Below are 18,499 nucleotides of genomic sequence, written 5' to 3' on the forward strand. Positions count from 1 at the left end.
TCACCAAATTGTGAAATATCTTAACTGCACACACTTTCAATTAACTTACCACTTAGCGTAAGAATATATGATGACATCAATGAAAGCTGATTATTTCAACATGCACTTTTCGAGGTGACTGTAAGTCTGGCATTTAGACCCAGGTAACAGACATTTAAATACCCAAACATGACTACTGCATACATTTAATCTTGAAAATTAACTCACACAAGATAGCTTCCCATGCTGATTGCATCATCTGTAAATGACTGTAATCCAACTGCATAAATATTGATGAACTTCTCAAGTTTGGAATTGCTATTGCTGAATTTTACTACGTTCCTTGGCGCTTCTAAAATGGAAATTCTTCTCTCGATCTTGGGAAAGTTCCATTATCAACGTGCCCAAAACAGGTCACATGCAATGATGTAGGTGATAAGAAAGAGCAGATGTGTGAATTGAATCATGTTATATGCATTTAGCTCTGTCTGTCTCTTAAGTATGCCTGAAAAGTCTGTCTTTTGACAGGCCCTGCAGACATAACCAGGGACCATTATTTCCTGTGAAGACACCCTCAGCAATCAGAGTTAACTTTTGGTTATATTAAAGTAGCAATCTACTTACTTAACTACCTATTTCAGAAGTCCTCCCACGGAAGTTCACCCTGAGTGAGGGGTGATTTTGCCAAAAATTCAGGGAGTCCGAAGACCTTGGACCATCATCAGTATGACACCTATAACAAAACAAATAAGATGTTATTTTCACAGGCAGAAAAGCTAATGTGAAGAAGGTAGCTTTCCTTTCCCTTGATTTTAGACGCACAGGTCTGGGGACTGTGAAGGGTTTTGGTTGGAAGTGTGCCTTTCATTTACAGATATATTCCAAAGCTATGGACCTATCACTTAGGCACTACCCAAAGCTGTTTGTGTTTTTATTTGTTTCTTTTGGCTCTAGAATTGGGAAAGTGCCAAATAGGTATGGACTTCCATTCTGGAGATTTGATACAATTTCCATGTATTGACATTTATCTGGAAAGAGTTGCACAGGGACAGGGAAAGTGTAACAGAATACTTTTTTTTTTTACTATGACAGAAGGGTTCAGGGATGTTTAATATTGTTTTCAGGTGGGTTTACATGTTTCACACTCCTGTCTCTTCCCTTTCAGTCTTAACGCTGTTCTGCCTTGTCGGCAGACTTAATGTAAGTTAAACATTACAATCTCAGGTTGAGTGAAGATGGCTAAGTGGACGTACATGGGTCAGTGGGTTCCCAAGGTGGCACCTGTGCCCACCTAGCCATCCAACCCAGACTCACTGGTAAGAGGCAATTTTGAGGGACACGAAAAGCTGTTATCCACTGAAAGATGTAACAGAAGAAAGTCACACCGGTTTAAGTAAAATGCTTAATCCCAGGGGAAGGAATGTCCAACCTGATGCTCCATGGCTACCAATAGGAGCCATGTGTCCAAGAATGTCCAGGTTGGGGAAGATACCATTTGATTGTGTAAGATCTCCTAACAGTTGTGGACAAAGTCTTAGATGGGCTTCTTGGATGGGATATTGATAATATTGGACCTTCTGCTGGTCTATGTGAGCTCTAACTGTACAATGGGACATCAGTGTGGAATTTAACATGCTGGATTCACTCAGCCCATATTCACACTGTCCCCAAAGATCACCCTAGTGGGTATTCTCTGATCCCAGGTAGGAGCAACCTGGACACGCTGGGCTGGTACTTTGCTAGTGATCCTCAACCAGCAACAGTTGGAGTTGATATAAAATGTCCCAGCTTCTTGGCCCCTTCCTTGGACAACTTTGATACATTTTCTCCTAGAGGATTGAGTCCCTGCTCTCCACAGGGGTACTCACTTGTTAACACAGTCTTCATTGGCTTTTCTCTTTCCTGTCTCACCAACCCACACCTTCCTTAAGAAGAACCACCTCTCAAATAAATGATGTGAGTCCTCATCCTTACCTGGGAGGGTGGATTTGTTTTGGGGGGAGTCACAAGACAGTGCCTATGATGGAGGAGCAGGACCGTCAATGCACTGAACCGGTCGGTGAACACATCCACCAAGGGCTAGTGCTACTGTCGTGTAACTTTTGAATTAACACTCAGCTGAAAGATGCATTTGATGGAGCCTGCACAATAAGGAGAATGTCGACCCTGCATTTTATGAGATTTAGTTCCAGACCCTGCATTATCATTTGCCACCCTCTCACACACAGACACTCACACATTATCCACTGCTTTGCTCCATCAAGGAGCGGTGGTGTTATCTAGCATCAGGTTGCAGGTCTCTGTTGGTGGAATAGTAGGTTGCACATTTCTGGTTGAAATACTAATCGTATCATTTTCTGACTCTGTGGACCAAGCAAGTGAGATCAGTAATTTTCTATCTGGGCTTCAAAGATAAGACTTTGGGCGGCAGTTCCTGAAAATGGACTGTGCTTATTTAGGTCATCCAGAAAACACTCAAAATCCTCTGTGATTCTGCCTCCCTGGCCCAATTTAGCTCTTGGCAGACTTTAGGGGAATGGGCCCAACAGCTCTTTGTGTGTAGGAGTCAGCTTCCTGCACTAAGGGAAGGGTTGCTCATTGTTGTAACTCTGAACTGGAGGTCTGGACGGCCCAAGGGTAGGATTTCCCTTGGATCCTAAGCGAAAGTTCTCGGTAAAATGAGATGTAAAAATGTAAAACAAGTCAATAGCAACAAAAATGGTAAAGAAATAATAATAATATCTTGGATATTGGGAAAAGCTGCCTCTCAGACTCCATTTCATGCAGAGCATAGCAGGAGGCTTGTCTGAATATAACGCGACCCCAGAAGTACACTGGTAAAACCACTTTCTGGGTGTAGGTAATTAGGGAAGACACTGCATGTAGCAGTCAAGGCCATCAGGGAACAGATGACATACACAAATTGGGTCACTGTGCTACACGTCTGAGTTTTAACATCACGCTGAACTTTCCTTAATTAGAAAGAGATTTACATTATATTTTAATTGTCTGTTTGCTTGTAGCTTTCACTTGTAAAGTCCCTAGTACACTGGAGGTAATCAATGCATAGATGTTTTTCAGTGAAAGAATACATTGTGTGTGTGTGTGTGTGTGTGTGTGTTGTTCCAGTTGATAACTTTTCACTAATCCCTGAGTACTCCATTGTATATATGCTTTCTTTTACTTGGTCCAAGTGATATAACAGAAAAGAGCTTTCCCACATTTGCCTAATAGCTCAACAATAGCAACAGCAATAACAAAACACTCAAAATGGTGAATGTGTGCTATGTGCCTTTTTTTGGGGGGGGGGGCGGTATGTAAGGAAGCATTACCATATACAGACTTGGATGCAAAGAACACAGTGTGGCAACTGATGGGTTTATTTCAACAATTCCCATACTGCCTCATCTGCCTGATTTACTCTACTGTGATCTAAGTACATGCTATAAGGAATAACACACAGTTTCCCAACCAATGCTCGATTCAAGAGTTGAAGCTGAACTTTGACTCAATAAAGTGAAATTAACAGGCAATGACTGTAAAGACTGGCGATTGAAAATAATTAAATATGGATACCCAGTGCTGCTGTAGACACAAGTTAGATGATAATACATGGAAAAACTTGGATATTTCCTCTTAAGCATTTACATATCCATCATTACTAATGTGTAACTGACATTTTGTAGTTTTCTTTCACTTTTCCATACAGAATCTCCCACGTTTACAATTCTGTACACCTTGCCTGGGTGCTTTAATTTCCACAGTTTGTTGGAATGAATTACAAATGTCTGTCTAGTAAACTGTGACAATCCTGGTGATACAATATGTTGCTGTTGGTGTTTCAAGCTGGTAAGAACAAACCCAGGGTCTTCCTATAAATACAAAGTTTTGGAATAGGGTGGATCTGAGTTGGAAGTCCTTCAAATGATTATAATTACCCAGGGCACTTCATTAAAACAACGTTCTTGTCTAGGGGAAGTCCCAGGATATAGCACTCAGAACACAAAGTGATAAACAGTAGTGACCTTCATTATCTTCCTAGTGTATGTATTTGGCCAAAAAATCCTTGACCTACAACCAGTCTTTTCTATTAGTTCTCATTCTTTGGATGTCATGCAATTGCCTAATTCCCAAATCTCAAGTGTTATTGTAAAAATTGTTTGTTTCTTCTGGTAATTGTTTTTCCATCCTAACGCCTTTTTATAACAATCAATTTTCTATAAAAGAAATGGTAACCTAAGTGATTTTTAAAATGAAGGCTTGGATCTCTTTTAATGCCTTTTATGACCAAGAATCTTTGGTTAATGCTTAATAACTTTTACTGTCAAGACATCCTTTTTAATCTCACACCTAACCTTCCCTTGTTGGCACTTAAATCCATTTATTCCTGCTCTATGAAGATTAGGAAGAGTTGGCCAGAGTTCTCTCCATAATGACTCTTCATTTGCTTGACGACAGTTACTGAGTCAGCCTTCTGAGTAAATGTCTCCAGCCTTTCTTTGCCTTCCCTCAATGCCACTTTCACTGTTGCTCACATAAGTTGTCCTAGATGCAGTGATGTTACCAAAGCAGGGGGTGAGCTGCCTGTGAATATCTCATTGTATAGCTTCCTCCCCCTTCTCTGGAAATGGTACCTGAGAGAGGTTGGCCCCAGTGGTTATGCCCAAGTTGCACGAGCATTGCTCTTTTGGGTAGCTGATTGTTTCAAGGTTGAGTTGATTCAAGGTGGAGTCAAGGTTGATTGATTCAAGATTGACTGATTCAAGGTTGGTTGACTCAAGGTTGATTGATTTAAGACTAATTCAAGGTTGGCTGACTCAAGGTAGATTGATTTAAGACTGATTCAAGTTGGATAGTTGACTGATCTGTGGCCAATTCACATTGGACCTTCATCAGGTTGATCGAGAGACTGAAATTTGGGATTCAGATTCAGGGGCTGGCACTTCTGCACCCTGCATTGTGTTTGTGGCTATTCTCTTTGGAGATGCATGATCTTCATCAGGTGAGGTCTCCAGAGTTGCCCTTGTCCCTGGGCTTCAGGTGTTTTTCCAACCCTTTCTGTCAGTGAGAAACCTAATCATAATTCAAATTCCCAATTAGGTCTTCAGGTAGCAAAACATAATGTCTGCTTCTTTTTTTTTTTAATGTTTATATTTTTGAGTCAGAGTGAGTGAAGGAAGGAAGGGAAGAGAGAGAGGAAGATACAGAATCTGAAGCAGGCTCCAGGCTCTGAGCTGTCGGCACAGAGCCTGATGTGGGACTCAAACCCACAAGCCATGAGATCATGACCGGAGCTGAAGTTGGACACTTAACTGACTGAGCCACCCAGGCGCCCCAAAGTCAAAAGTATTCTAATACACGTTTCAATGACTCCCCTCTGAAAGAAAAAAAAAATTCTGCCCAGGTTCTTGTGGAGAGATTAGGTGACCACACAATACGCCTCTCTGTTATTCTGGAGGAAGACATGGGACTGTCCAGATCTATGTATAAGCATCAGAGGTGGCACAGTTGACACTTGTCTAAATTACTTGTTTACACCTCAGTCTCCCACCTCTGGTGAGGTCTCCAAAGGAAGGGATAAGGCTTTAGGGACTTTGGTTCTGTGACACACTCCACTGGGATGGAGGGGCAGGTTCCCAGCACATGCTGACAGAATGAAGGTTTTAACAAGTAAAAATAAATGAGTCCTGTCCTTTGCAAAGAAAAGTGAATTGCAGGCACTTTGACTAAAACTCCATAACCATGAGAAGAAATAACCTAGTGTGTGCAGCATGAAGAATATTTACAATGGAGATAAAACAGCTCTTGAGAGCCGATAGTAAGGATCGAGGTATGCTTGATGCTTTTCCTGCGTGATCACATTAGTAATGAGAAGAAACATACAGCTCCAACCAAAAGATAACCCATCTGGACGTGTTTATATGGAGAGGGGAGAGGGAAAGGTTTGGTTAAGAATAACTACAAGGAGGTGGTTGTGGTATTTATACCACTATCCCCATACTGCTTATCTCTCATCCTGCTCTATTATTATTATTTTTGTGCTTATCACAGCCTAACAGGACACAATTTATATTTAGTCATCTGTTTATTTTTGTCTCTCTACATCCTGCATAATTCAAGAAGCCCAGGATCGTGTCTGTCTTGTTCCCTCTGGCATCCACAGACCCATAATCGTGTCTGGTACGTGACAGGACCCGGTAGTTCTTGTTTTGTGTTGATGGACTCCACAATAAGTAGAGATTCTGTGTGGAAGCTTTGTCTCCTCAGGGACTTTTGCAAGGAAGGACTTAGATTCGTGTCATGGATGAAGTGGCTGAGCTGGGGAACGGGCATTTCGGTCTCTAATTTCTTACATTCCTTTAGCTGCATCAGCAAAAGCACCTCGTTCTCTCTTAGGAGAAAGGGTTTGACCAGCTAGTGAAGGAGTAGGAGAAAAACTCCTCCAGACCTTTGCCTTATCTACCCAATCACCTTCAGGGCCATCGCAAAGATCTTCAGTAACTAGATGGATCCGTCCATGCCTCAGAATATTTCCACATCTGCTTTGGTGTATCTAATAGTTTCTTACAGAGGACTTTTGTTTGGGGGAGGGAGAGTGGTTTAGATAGATTTTTTCTTTTGCCATAGGAAATAATAACTTCAAATTTAAAAATGTAGGGGCGTCTGGGTAGCTCAGTCGGTTGGGCGGCCGACTTCGACTCAGGTCATGATCTCACGGTCTGTGAGTTTGAGCCCCGTGTCAGGCTCTGTGCTGACAGCTCGGAGCCTGGAGCCTGTTTCAGATTCTGTGTCTCCCTCTCTCTGACCCTCCCCCGTTCATGCTCTGTCTCTCTCTGTCTCAAAAATAAATAAACATTAAAAAAAAATTTTTTTTTAAATTTTAAAAATGTAGGGGCGCCTGGGTGGCTCAGTCTGTTGGGCGTCCAACCTCCGTTCAGGTCATGATCTCACGGTCTGTGGGTTCGAGCCCCGCGTTGGGCTCTGTGCTGACAGCTCAGAGCCTGGAGCCTGCTTCGGATTCTGTGTCTCCCCCTCTCTCTGCCCCTCCCACACTCAAGCTCTGTCTCTCTCTCTCAAAAATAAATAGACATTAAAAAAAAATCACCACAAGACAGCCCCTTCACGCATATGTTGTCATTAAGTTGTAATCACATCAGTGTGAATAATAACAAAAACATTTGCTCCCTTGAACACAAGCAGGGAGTAAAGCTAGAAGGAAGGCCCACTTCCTGAGCTGTGGGAGGGGCCACCTCCGAGGGGGGGCAGTCCTTCTGAAGCTCTGGGACTCTTGAAGTGAAGCTTGGTGGTCTACTACCCAGTGGTGCCTGGGACCCTAGTCCATGGTGATGGGCATTTAGATTAATGTGTGTTAGTGAGACATGCATAAAAGGATAAACAACTCATATTTGGTGACAATATTTTTTCAAATTTTTTTACAGCTTATTTTTATTTATTTTGTGTGATAGAGAGAGAACAAGCAGGGGAGGGGCAGAGAGAGAGAGAAAATCCCAAAGAAGTTCCACACAGTCAGCACAGAGCCCTACACAGGGCTTAATACCAGGAACCATGAGATCATGACCTGAGCTGAAATTAAGTCAGACGCTTAACGGACTGAGCCACCCAGGCATCCCAGTGATTTGTTTGTTTTTTTTTAAATAACTAGTTCTTTTTGGGAAATCTTTACCCCCAAAGGATAGTTAAGGTTAAGGATGTAGTGTCTTTTAGTCTTCAAGGGAATAACGTTTAAGACTTGACTTGATCACACAAAGTTTACAATTCCTAAGTTTTTGCTGATGAAGATGTGACCCAGAACATTGAATTAGCAGAGAATGAGTTGGAATTCAGGGGTACAGTATCAAGGATGACAGATATTTAAAAAATAAAATTACTCAACATTTCTTTTTAAAAAATGTTTATTTATTTTGAGAGTGCGAGCATGGGAAGGGAAGAGCTGCAGAGAGAGAGAATCCCAAGCAGGCTGCACGTTCAGCATGGAGCCTGACACGGGGCTCGATCTCAGGAACGTTAAGATCACGACCTGAGCCGACATCAAGTGTCAGTGACTTGACCAACTGAGCCACCCAGGCGCACCTCTAAAAATATTTTAGAAACAGAAAAAGTTGATGGATGTTATCCGATCCTACTTCAGTATGATCATTGGTGTAAATCAAGCCATCATCTTGCATGGGTGGCTTAAACTTATGCCATAGTGATGCATGCAGATTATTTCTTATTACAAGTGGAAAAAAATTAAAACTTCTGCATGTTGGACAGCTAAGGATGGAGTGGGAAGAGAAAGGGTGGACGGTGAGGAAGTAATGGAACAAATGGATGGGGGAGGTCGGGGAGGACAGGTTGGATGTGGAAAGGAGACAGCTGATGTCACAGTGACAGGCAGGCAGGGCCACACAGCCATACTCTTCTCACTAAGAGAGAGGTGTCCAAGCGTGGGGAAGGAGTAGACAGAGCATGCTCCAGAAAAGGAAACTTTACAGATACAGAGGCACGAATGCAAATGAACCCATTCAGTGTTAAGTGAGTATTTTTCAAGGAAGACAAAGCAATGTAGAGGCTAAGAGTTTCAGCTCTGTGGTCAGAGATGTATATTCTGTCCCTGGCTGGGCCACCTTGGGGTTGTGGAATGAGTTCTGTCCGACAGCCTTAAGCTCCAGTCTTCTCATTTTTAAAATGTTTCTTTAAAAGGCATTCATTTCTAGGATGTTGTGTATTCAGTGAGATGAAGAACATTACGCCCTCAGGCGAATGGTGGACACATCCTAAATCAGGAGATGGAATCTCAAAGGCCAACAGGTGTGACTCCAGAAAGCAGAACTGAGGGAGATTTTGGTGAACTAGAAAGTGAATCCTTTGCGAGGAAGCCACTGTCCCCTCCAACTGCTGACCTCCAGGCCCCAGATATCCAGATATTGCCACATCTTTAGAAGACCTTCCAAGAGAAGGTATAGCACATTCAGGCTGTTAATTCAGTGTTTTAAAAATGCTCGCAAAACGATCCATGTTTTACAAACCATGTGCAGGGCTAATGAACACATCTATGGGCTGTGCTCAGGACCTCTATTAAAAAGTATTTGCTCTTACGATCATTGCTATTCCCGTAGCCTATTATGATGATGAATATCATTACGATTGTTTTGCCTTTGTTTTGGGGAGCAAATCACTGTCTTGGGAGCTAAAGAAACTATAAGAGAGAAAACAGAATACATACTGTCATAGTAAGCTGAATGTAGAAAATCAGTTAATAGGCACAAATACGCACAATTAAATACCCTCCAAAATATTTTCAGAACTACGAGGACACCAGGGGATTTCCTTTTTATTTTAAACACAGCTGTGATGTGTATTTTCTGAAGAGCTTCAAACAAGCTTCAGTTTATGGTGGTCCCATCTGAAATGGATTTCAGACTGAATTAGGTAACGCCTCCAGAGAGCTCGATATATGTTATTAGTCATCAACATGACCATCGTCATCATTACATGCAATCAGACAGCTAACCTACTTACGTACATCAGGTCTCAAATCCTGATTTAAATATTTCACATTGCCTCAAGGTTAATGAACTTGACACCAAATATGCAAATTAAAAGTTGTCAGACATTTGAACAAATGAACAAAGATGTTAGGTCCAAGGAAGCTTGCTGCAGTGACGGAATAAAAGCTTCTGGGTGTTCATCAATAGTGCAGTTGTTAAGTGCCTTCTATAAAATATGGCACTGTTGTTTAAAAAAGTTAATGATACTAATTATGTAGCCTTTGCAATATGGGTAACACAAGTGATTTTTATTTCCTTTTTTCCTGTTAGGAGAATTTCTTCCACATGACTAGTCAGTTTTTCCATGGTGTCTTTCTCTTTCCAGGTCTACTTTTCTTTTGTTTGTTTAGGAACTCGTTATTTTAGACCCAGGCATCCAATGTGGATTCCTAATTATATTTTCTTATAACTTGTGAATGTTTTCTTTTGTGTTGGCCATTATTTTTTTTTCCAGTTTATTTATTTATGTTGAAACAGAGAGAGCAGGGGAAGAGCAGAGAGAGAATCCCAAGCAGGCTCCGCACCGTCAGCGTGGAGCATGATGCAAGGCTCAACGCCACAAACCATGAGATTGTGACCTGAGCCAATACCGAGAACTGGTCGCCCAACTGACTGAGCCACCAGGGCACCCCTACCCATTAACTGGAGTAGGAACTATGAGCTCCAGATATGAGGCTCATCCTTATTCCTGTGGTTGGCATGGTCCGCCTCATTGAAACGTACTTCCTTTCTCCTTACTTTCAGTGGGTGATGTGTTGACCCCTATTTGTGGCATTCTCTGGGTAACTCAGGTGGCTGTGGAGGGCCAGGAAGACTTTCCTTTCCTATACCAGGCTCTGAATGAGTTGGAGACTGTGGGGACCCTCTCCCACTTATCTTGCTGGTGTCTCCTGTGCTTCTGTAGGCATGAGAAGGTCCAAGATCCATTCAGACTTGCAGGTGGCCTGAGTGGCCCCTTGGGGCTCCAGCACAAAATGGAGACTATGCAGAAGAATCTGTAAGAGAAGTCAATCTGCTGCCCTTTTATCTAAGCTCTAAGGATTGTATTGTCTTCTTTCTAATTCAGTGGCTACTGGCTTTTGCGTGGAAGCACAGAAAATAAACCCCCAGAATCCATCATGTAGTTTCTCCCCCTGGAGACCACAGAAAAGGCCAAGTTCTAGGACGAACTCTTCATATTTTTCCAGCATGCTCCCCAGGCATGGAGGTTACTCTAGGGGCAGAGATGAGAAAGACAGTGGTCAGTGCCTTCTTAACCTAAACCTAGGCAACTACTATCCAGTGGCTACATGGAATAAATCATAATCCAGGAAATTAACACAGCATATCCAGTATTTCTGGATCTGTCACATGCTAGTAATTTTCACCACATGAATACGCCTGTTCCTCACACAACAGTTTGGAGATGCTTAGTATGGATTCATATAAATATGAACACTGGATCACACGACACAGGATTTTCTACATTTTTATGATTCCAAATAGGTTTCTTAAAGAGTTGTACTGATTTAGAGGACCTGAAACATTGTCCAGTTCCTGTGGCCTTTAATCTCACCCATTAGAGCATATGATTCTTTATAAGCCTCGATTTAAAAGAAGGGGGGGAAAAAAGAAGAATTACACCTGGGGCCTTTTCCTCTCTTACTTTATAAAATCCCCTATAGTTCCTCATAAAGTTTGATGGATCCTTATGATAAAAAAGTTTAAAGTACAGAAAATGCATGAGTAGCTCTCTTCAGCCAAAGACTTTCCTTTTTATCCCTCATTTGCCTCTCGATCTTTAAAGACTTTGCCTCCCATGGGCTTCTCCAGGTTCTGTTATCTCCTGGAAATTTCCAGACTCCTTAGGGTACAGTAATTCCTCCCACTACAGAATCAACAGGTCATTGATTCTGGGAAGAGGCATCTTCCCTGGTACCTTTTAGAACTGTGCAATTGCTGTAAGTCTTGAGGCTTTAGTTTTGTCAATTTTTGTTAATTTTGTGCACAATTTCATAATGAATTAGAAGAGCTATATTTTTCTATAGGAGGTTTTCAGCAACAGCTGAGTCTATATAGCTAAAAGTGCTTACATCCAACCTTAAGAAATGGAATGTGGCCTCTGGGTGGCTCAGTTGGTTAGGCATCTGATTCTTTTTTTAGTTTTTTTAATGTTTATTTTTGAGACAGAGAGAAAGACAGAGGCAAAGAGATAGAGCCCAAGCAGGGGAGGGGGAGGGAGAGAAGGGGACACAGAATTTGAAGCAGGCTCCAGGCTCTGAGCTCTGAGCACAGAGCCCGACGCAGGGCTTGAATCCAAGATCATGACCTGAGCCAAAGTTGGAGGCTTAACCAACTGAGCCACCCAGGTGCCTCTTGAGCATCTGATTCTTGATTTCTGCTCATGTCATGAACTCATGATTCATGACATAAAGCCCTGACTAGGACAATACAGAGTTTGCTTGGGATTCTGTGTGTGTGTGTGTGTGTGTGTGTGTGTGTGTGTGTGTATGTGTGTGTGTGCCGTTTCCATACTTGTGTACTTTCTCTGTTTGAAAATAAAAAAATAAACTTAAAGAAAAGAAATGGAATGAATTTCTGATGGTGCATTTGAGTGCTCTAATCGTATTCATAGCGTTGAACAGGAAAACCTCATCTGGTGATCCATGCTAACTGTCGAAAATGTATTCCCTTTGGAAACATTTAGCCATCTCTGTTTCTGTTTTAAGTTTTGTTTGTAGTTATTTTAGTCCCCAGGCCACTGAGTTTCAGTGTAGATCTTTTTTCTGAGCATCCTCAAAGCACAAAGCAGCACGCCCTTTCCATGTCTTACTGTTGATCTGGTATATGCAAGATTCCTCTGTCAGAGACCCAAACTTCTGTGCTATCATGTTCTTCTGCCTGTGGCATTTCCTCTCTCGGTCACTTTTCTTGAACGCTTGTATGCCATGCATGTTTCACAGTGGCAAAACTCACCCTAACTTGTACAACAGAAACCAGATGGAGATGGAGAGATCGACATAATTAAAGGTTTGCAAAATGGTCCTCTTGGCTATCTGGCTTCCCTCTCTGTTATAACAACAATGTACAGGTCTGGCATGGCTGCTCCAAGAAATCCTAGTGCTCTTTGCCCTGCCCCTGTAGGATTCCTATGGGTCTGGAATACAAATATTTGTGAACATGCCCAGTCACATTTCCCTACAGTTTTCATCACCCAAAAACCTCACTAGGAAATGTCGATCTTACTTGCAGAGCCCCAGATGGTTTCCCAATAATTTCCATCTTCTGAGCCAATTCTCCAAACTAGCATAAAAAGCATATTTAGGGTATTTTTAATCCTAAAGCAAGCCAAAAAGACCCGTGTGGCACGACTCTGCAGCATTAGTAAAATGATTAGTGCACCTCGATTGGGTAGGTATGCGTCGGGAGACTTTCAGAAGCATGCATTTTATTATCTGTTGCTTATACTCTAAGGGAAAGGGTAAGTAAACATTCTGCCTGAAGTGCTGTTTGCATTCTTGCCTGACAAATCCCAAGACACAGATTTGATATATACCCTCATTGAGCATAGCAGTTTCTTTCTGTTTCACAAATACTGGCAGGAAGTGAGCCTCTTGGTCTTGTCAGTCCCCCAACTGCAAGGAGGTGTTTGGAGAGGCTGAAGTCCCCAAGTTCGGTTTCAACTAGTGTTCGTGTACCACAGTTTCTCAACCTGACACTGTTCATGCAGGGGCTGAATGATTCTTTGTTGGGATAGGGAGGGGGTTGTCTTGTGCATTATAATGTGTTGACCAGCATCCAAGACTTCTCACTGGATGCCATTGGCTCCTTAGCACCTGCTCCCACTTGCGATAAACCAAAAGCTCCTCTGACTTTGCTAGTTGCCCACCAGGATGAATGGGAATAGAGTAAAATCATCCCTGATTTTCTTCTTCCCTGTCCAGAACTTTAGTATCCAATATGGTAGCCACTAACCATTGGAAGCCATTGAAATTAGTTACAATGAATTACAATTAAAATTCAGTCCCCTAACCTCATGAAATCACTGGTTACCATATATTATAGAATATTTCCTTCAATACAGCAACTAATATTGGACAGTGCTGTTCTAGGGCAAATATTCTTGGTGGGAGATCTCACGTCCAAGGCAAAAACAAACTTATTTATTCTTGTATTTATGGCTTTCAAATAATTTAAGGTAACTGAAAATATGGTCATCATTGAAAAACAAGCAAAGAAGCCAGCGAAATTTTTCAGACAAAAGTTGACGAGATATTAGAAACACTTCAAACTGTATGGTTACTAAATGAAGGGACCCTATTTGAAAATGTTAGATGTATTTTGTACTATAATACTGATTCAGTATTTTAACATTTTTATTCAACAAGAAGGGAATGTTGTGAATGAAATAGTGTTTTGATGATGAATTAATTAATGCATTCAATTTAAACAAAAAAAGAAAGAACCAAGCTCTTTCAATAAATAGTTTATTGTAGTGTATTGCCCACCTGATGCCTGATGCCCTTGGTGGGTTTGGGGAGCCTGTTAGCTATGAGGTTTTAGGGAAGACTGAGCTCTGCTATTTGCTTTCAAAGCAACAAGATCCTGGCTCTCCCTGACCTGATCAATGAGACACCCATGACCTATTATTAGCCATTTGGATGTTCCCACCCAGGACTTTATATCTGGGTCGGTTGACACACTGTGTCAGGCCGTTTAGAATTTTGGTTACCTACATCAGTTCTTTTAATAAATCTCCTAGCGTCTTATATTCCCCAATATCGATACCTATATTTTATGTCTAAGATTCTTGTCTAAGGGTTTTCCATAAGATGCATCTCTGGTAAGAGTTTTGCTTTCTTTTTTTTTTTTAATTTTAAAAATTTCTTTTTTCTTTTTAAGTAAACTCTTCTCAACTTGGGGCTCTAACTCATGACCCCCAAGATCAAGAGTCTCCTGCTCTACAGACTGAGGCAGCCAGGTGCCCTACTGGTCGAGGTTTAGAACACTTTTCCTGTAGAGCACCATGCTTTCTGGAATTCTGCCTGGAAGTCATTGCCAACACAGCCTCTCTGAATTTTGTCTGTGTCTTCTCAACTCAGCTAGATTGCCTTCCTCTGCTTTTACAGCCTCGAATGTTCGTCTGGGTATAATTGGGGCAATTGTCAGACTCACCATATTGTTTCCTTTTATCATGGATCACATTTCTATCCTGGCCACTGTGTAATATCCAAAAGCAACTGCTGCATATATTTTTTCCAGTTTTCTCATTGTTCTTTGTTGATTTCTTTTTGATCTAATGGATAAATCACGCCAATCCTCATATATATTGTGATGTAGAGGTATAATCAATATCAGTATTGATATTTCTGAGTGCTGTCTCATTGTTTCTTATTTTATTGAAAGTAGCCACACCAATTACTCTGTAACTCTTCACTCTGTTCATTTTCTTTTTAAAGAATTTCACAATCTATAAAAACATCTTCCTTACTTATGGGTGCACTTGTTTATTGGGTTCCTTCTCCTTAAGGCACTTTATTTGCCCAGAGTATGTGCCCTAAACAATGTGGTAATTATCTTGGTGAAATAACTGTATCTCACTAATTTCCGGACTAATCATTTCACAATTAAATTTGCAAATTTTACCCCATCTTTTTTAGAATACCAACTCTTTAGGGATTTTTCTAGCTCTAATTTTGACAAGAGGATAATTTCATATTGTTTCAATACAAATAACAAAATACAGAAAGTTCGCTGAATAAGGTTTATGCCTTATTCAGAAAATATTTCTCAGATTATTGTCAGTGTAAGGACCCCACAGGTAGCCAGTGGACTATCCACAATGCTCTAGATGGGTTTTCACGGATGCATAGTACCATACGGCAATCTTACACAGCTCACAAAGGTCACTTTTCACCATTTTATGTCTTCTGTGACATCACCAGCTGATCTTCTGTGTCATGGAAGAGATAAAGACACAGACATTCGTAACATACTACCCATAAAAGTCAATTAAAGTTTATATGTCTGAAATTGTTGGCTTGCTGAATTTTTAGGCTTTACAATCGGGGTGTTATCGTTACTTTTCGTCTACTCTCTTTGCTTGTTCCCTGGAATATAGTGATATTTACGTTGTCCTGAGACTCATCAAGACACTTCATTTCCCAACATGGCATCGTAGAGCAGGGACTGGGCCCTTTTACTTCTTTCTGATCACAATTCTTGACATTTGTTCTTACTCTTACTCAGTGGCCACAGTCCAACATCGTGAAGTAGTGGGTTATTCCAAGGGAATAGACAGAGTGGGCTGTTCATCAAAGTTTGATCCCAGACATAACTGAAGTATATCCTTAAGTGACTTTTAAAACCTACTTGAAGTTCCGGGCCACAAAACATATTTATTTTTAATGCAGTTCAAAATAAGAAAGCCTACAGAAAATGAAAAGATTACCACAGCTGTTTTTCAAATCCTAATACTTTAGATTATCCTATAAATTTTGGATTCAAGAAAAAACTGGGAAATAGGTTACGAAAATAAGTCTCACATCTTGCATTGCCTTTGGAAATACCTGCCTGAGAAAATATTATGGAGGTAATTGTTAGAGCTTTTGCATGGGCATGCTGCTGTTTTAGATATATTCCTCTTTTAAAATGCATGTCAGTCTTTCTGAAAACAGATACGGCACAGTGGAAAGACAGGTGCTTCTAAAGCTTGCGGCTTTACAATTTGGGCACAGGATGGTGGCACAGGATGGTGGCAGCTAAATTTCATTTTGGCTGGTTAGACTGAAGGGGAGGAAGAGCCCTCTCTCCTCTCCTCCTGACGATCACACTAAGTTTTAGCATGGAGGTGGCAAAGGGTTGCTCTTTCAGGATTAATGGGAAGACTACAAGTCTTGAGGACAAGAACGGATAACAAAGGAAGGGAGCCAAGTCTCAGACACCTTTGAGTAGGAGATCTCGTGGACCCGATAACCCAAACTTATAGGCTCCAATGGAGACCAATGGCCAACCTTTCCCAGAACTCCCCTGTGCATTGACAGTAACCCTGTTGGCCTGCTCCCTTCCCAAACCTGAGAACCAACTGCTTTTTTGCATTGCCAAGGTCGGCTCTGATCCATGTTAGCATCTTCACCCCCAGTCATACTTCCTCTGGGCATGTCTTGATATCAGAACTGGCACCATGTTTGACGGGTCCCATCACTCCTTTTGTTTGAGAGGATGGAGAATATAGTTCTAAGACTGTGAAAATTGTGTGAATGAAATGGTTTCCTAACTCCATAGCTGGCAATAATTAGAGTCACTCACTGCATTTCCGGCCATCAGAGTTTGCTATATTTCCCATAATTATGTTTGTTGTTTGAAGTAACAGGGGTTCATAAAAATAAAGTTTATGGTTAGACACTTGGATCAGAAGGAAAGAGAGCTAAAACGGGGTAATCTGTGAAGATCTTTCTTAAGGATTGACAAGTACTGGAGTGGGGCTAGCGAGATAGACATTAGAGCGGTATTTCTCAGCTGGAGACACAATTTTGTCTCTAGGAGACATCTGCCAATGTAGGGAGACATTAGTGGTCTTGCTACTGGAGAAGGGTATTAGTGGCATCTGGTAGGTAGTGTCCATGGATGGAGCTAAACCTTCACACAACGCAAAGGACAGTCCGACCACAACAATTATCCAATTGCCAAAATGCCACGTTTTGGGAAACCCTGACTTGGGCAGTTCACTGGGAAGAAAACGAAACTGTAAATTACGTTTCGTTCCTTCTAGTAGATCAGTACTTTCTAACTGCATACATTTGCAAAGGTGTGGAGCTCACAAACATGTCCTTCTAGGAAATCATGGCTTATAATTGTAGGTGCCAACTTTAGCAAAACTAGGACAGCAAAGGTGCATTTATTTAAGTATTCTTAATATTTAATCCAGTTGCTTCCTACACTCACTTCTCACTTCCTATCATTTATTAATTTAAGTGACTCTTGCAATCTATAATTTGTTCCAATCTTTCTTTCCTTTTTTTAAAAGCATTTACATTTTTTTTAATGTTTATTTATTTTTGAAAATGAGAGACAGAGTGCAAGTGGGAGAGGAGCAGAGAGAGAGGAAGACACAGAATTGGAAGCAGGCTCCAAGCTCTGAGCTGTCAGCACAGAGCCTGACGCAGGGCTCGAACTCAGGAGCTGTGAGATCACGACCTGAGCCAAAGTCGGGTGCTTAACCTACTGAGCCACCCAGGCAACCCTATTCCAAGCTTTCTTGAAAGGCCTTTCAACTAAGAAAAGCATATGTATACACATGTATATTTTAAGTTTATTTATTTATTTTGAGAGAGAGAGAGCATATGTGCACAAATCATATGTATATTTTTAATCCTTGGCACAGTGAGGTAAAAAATATCCCATTGATTTCCAGTTACAGGGTGAATATTTCTTTTATTATTTTTTTTAAAGTTTTTTTTAACGTTTATTTATTTTTGAGACAGAGACAGAGCATGAATGGGGGAGGGTCAGAGAGAGGGAGACACAGAATCTGAAACAGGCTCCAGGCTCTGAGCTGTCAGCACAGAGCCCGACGCGGGGCTCGAACTCACGGACCGTGAGATCATGACCTGAGCCTAAGTCGGCCGCTTAACCGACTGAGCCACCCAGGCGCCCCACAGGGTGAATATTTCTTATTTCCACTTGTTTTCCTCTGAACATGTGTAGTGCATGCCACGTGTTCCTTGGGGCAATCCTGGCTCCTCCCCCACTGTTCTAAATGGCATCCAAGTCTGTCTCTTCTTGAGAATTCAATGAAAGTTCAAACCTCTTCCTGCCCTGATCTCCCCAACTTTTGTTTTTCTATTGGAGGTGATTCACATGTCTTGTTTTGCACCTTGGACTGTTACCCTGTTATCCATCAAATTGCGTCTCAAATAGACTTCATGAATGTACCTTCTTCATTTTGTTTCTGTGACCAGGTTTCTCCCATGTGTATGTCATGGAGCTTT

Source organism: Panthera leo, chromosome Y (assembly GCF_018350215.1).
Source record: "Panthera leo isolate Ple1 chromosome Y, P.leo_Ple1_pat1.1, whole genome shotgun sequence".
Classification (NCBI taxonomy): Eukaryota; Metazoa; Chordata; class Mammalia; order Carnivora; family Felidae; genus Panthera; species Panthera leo.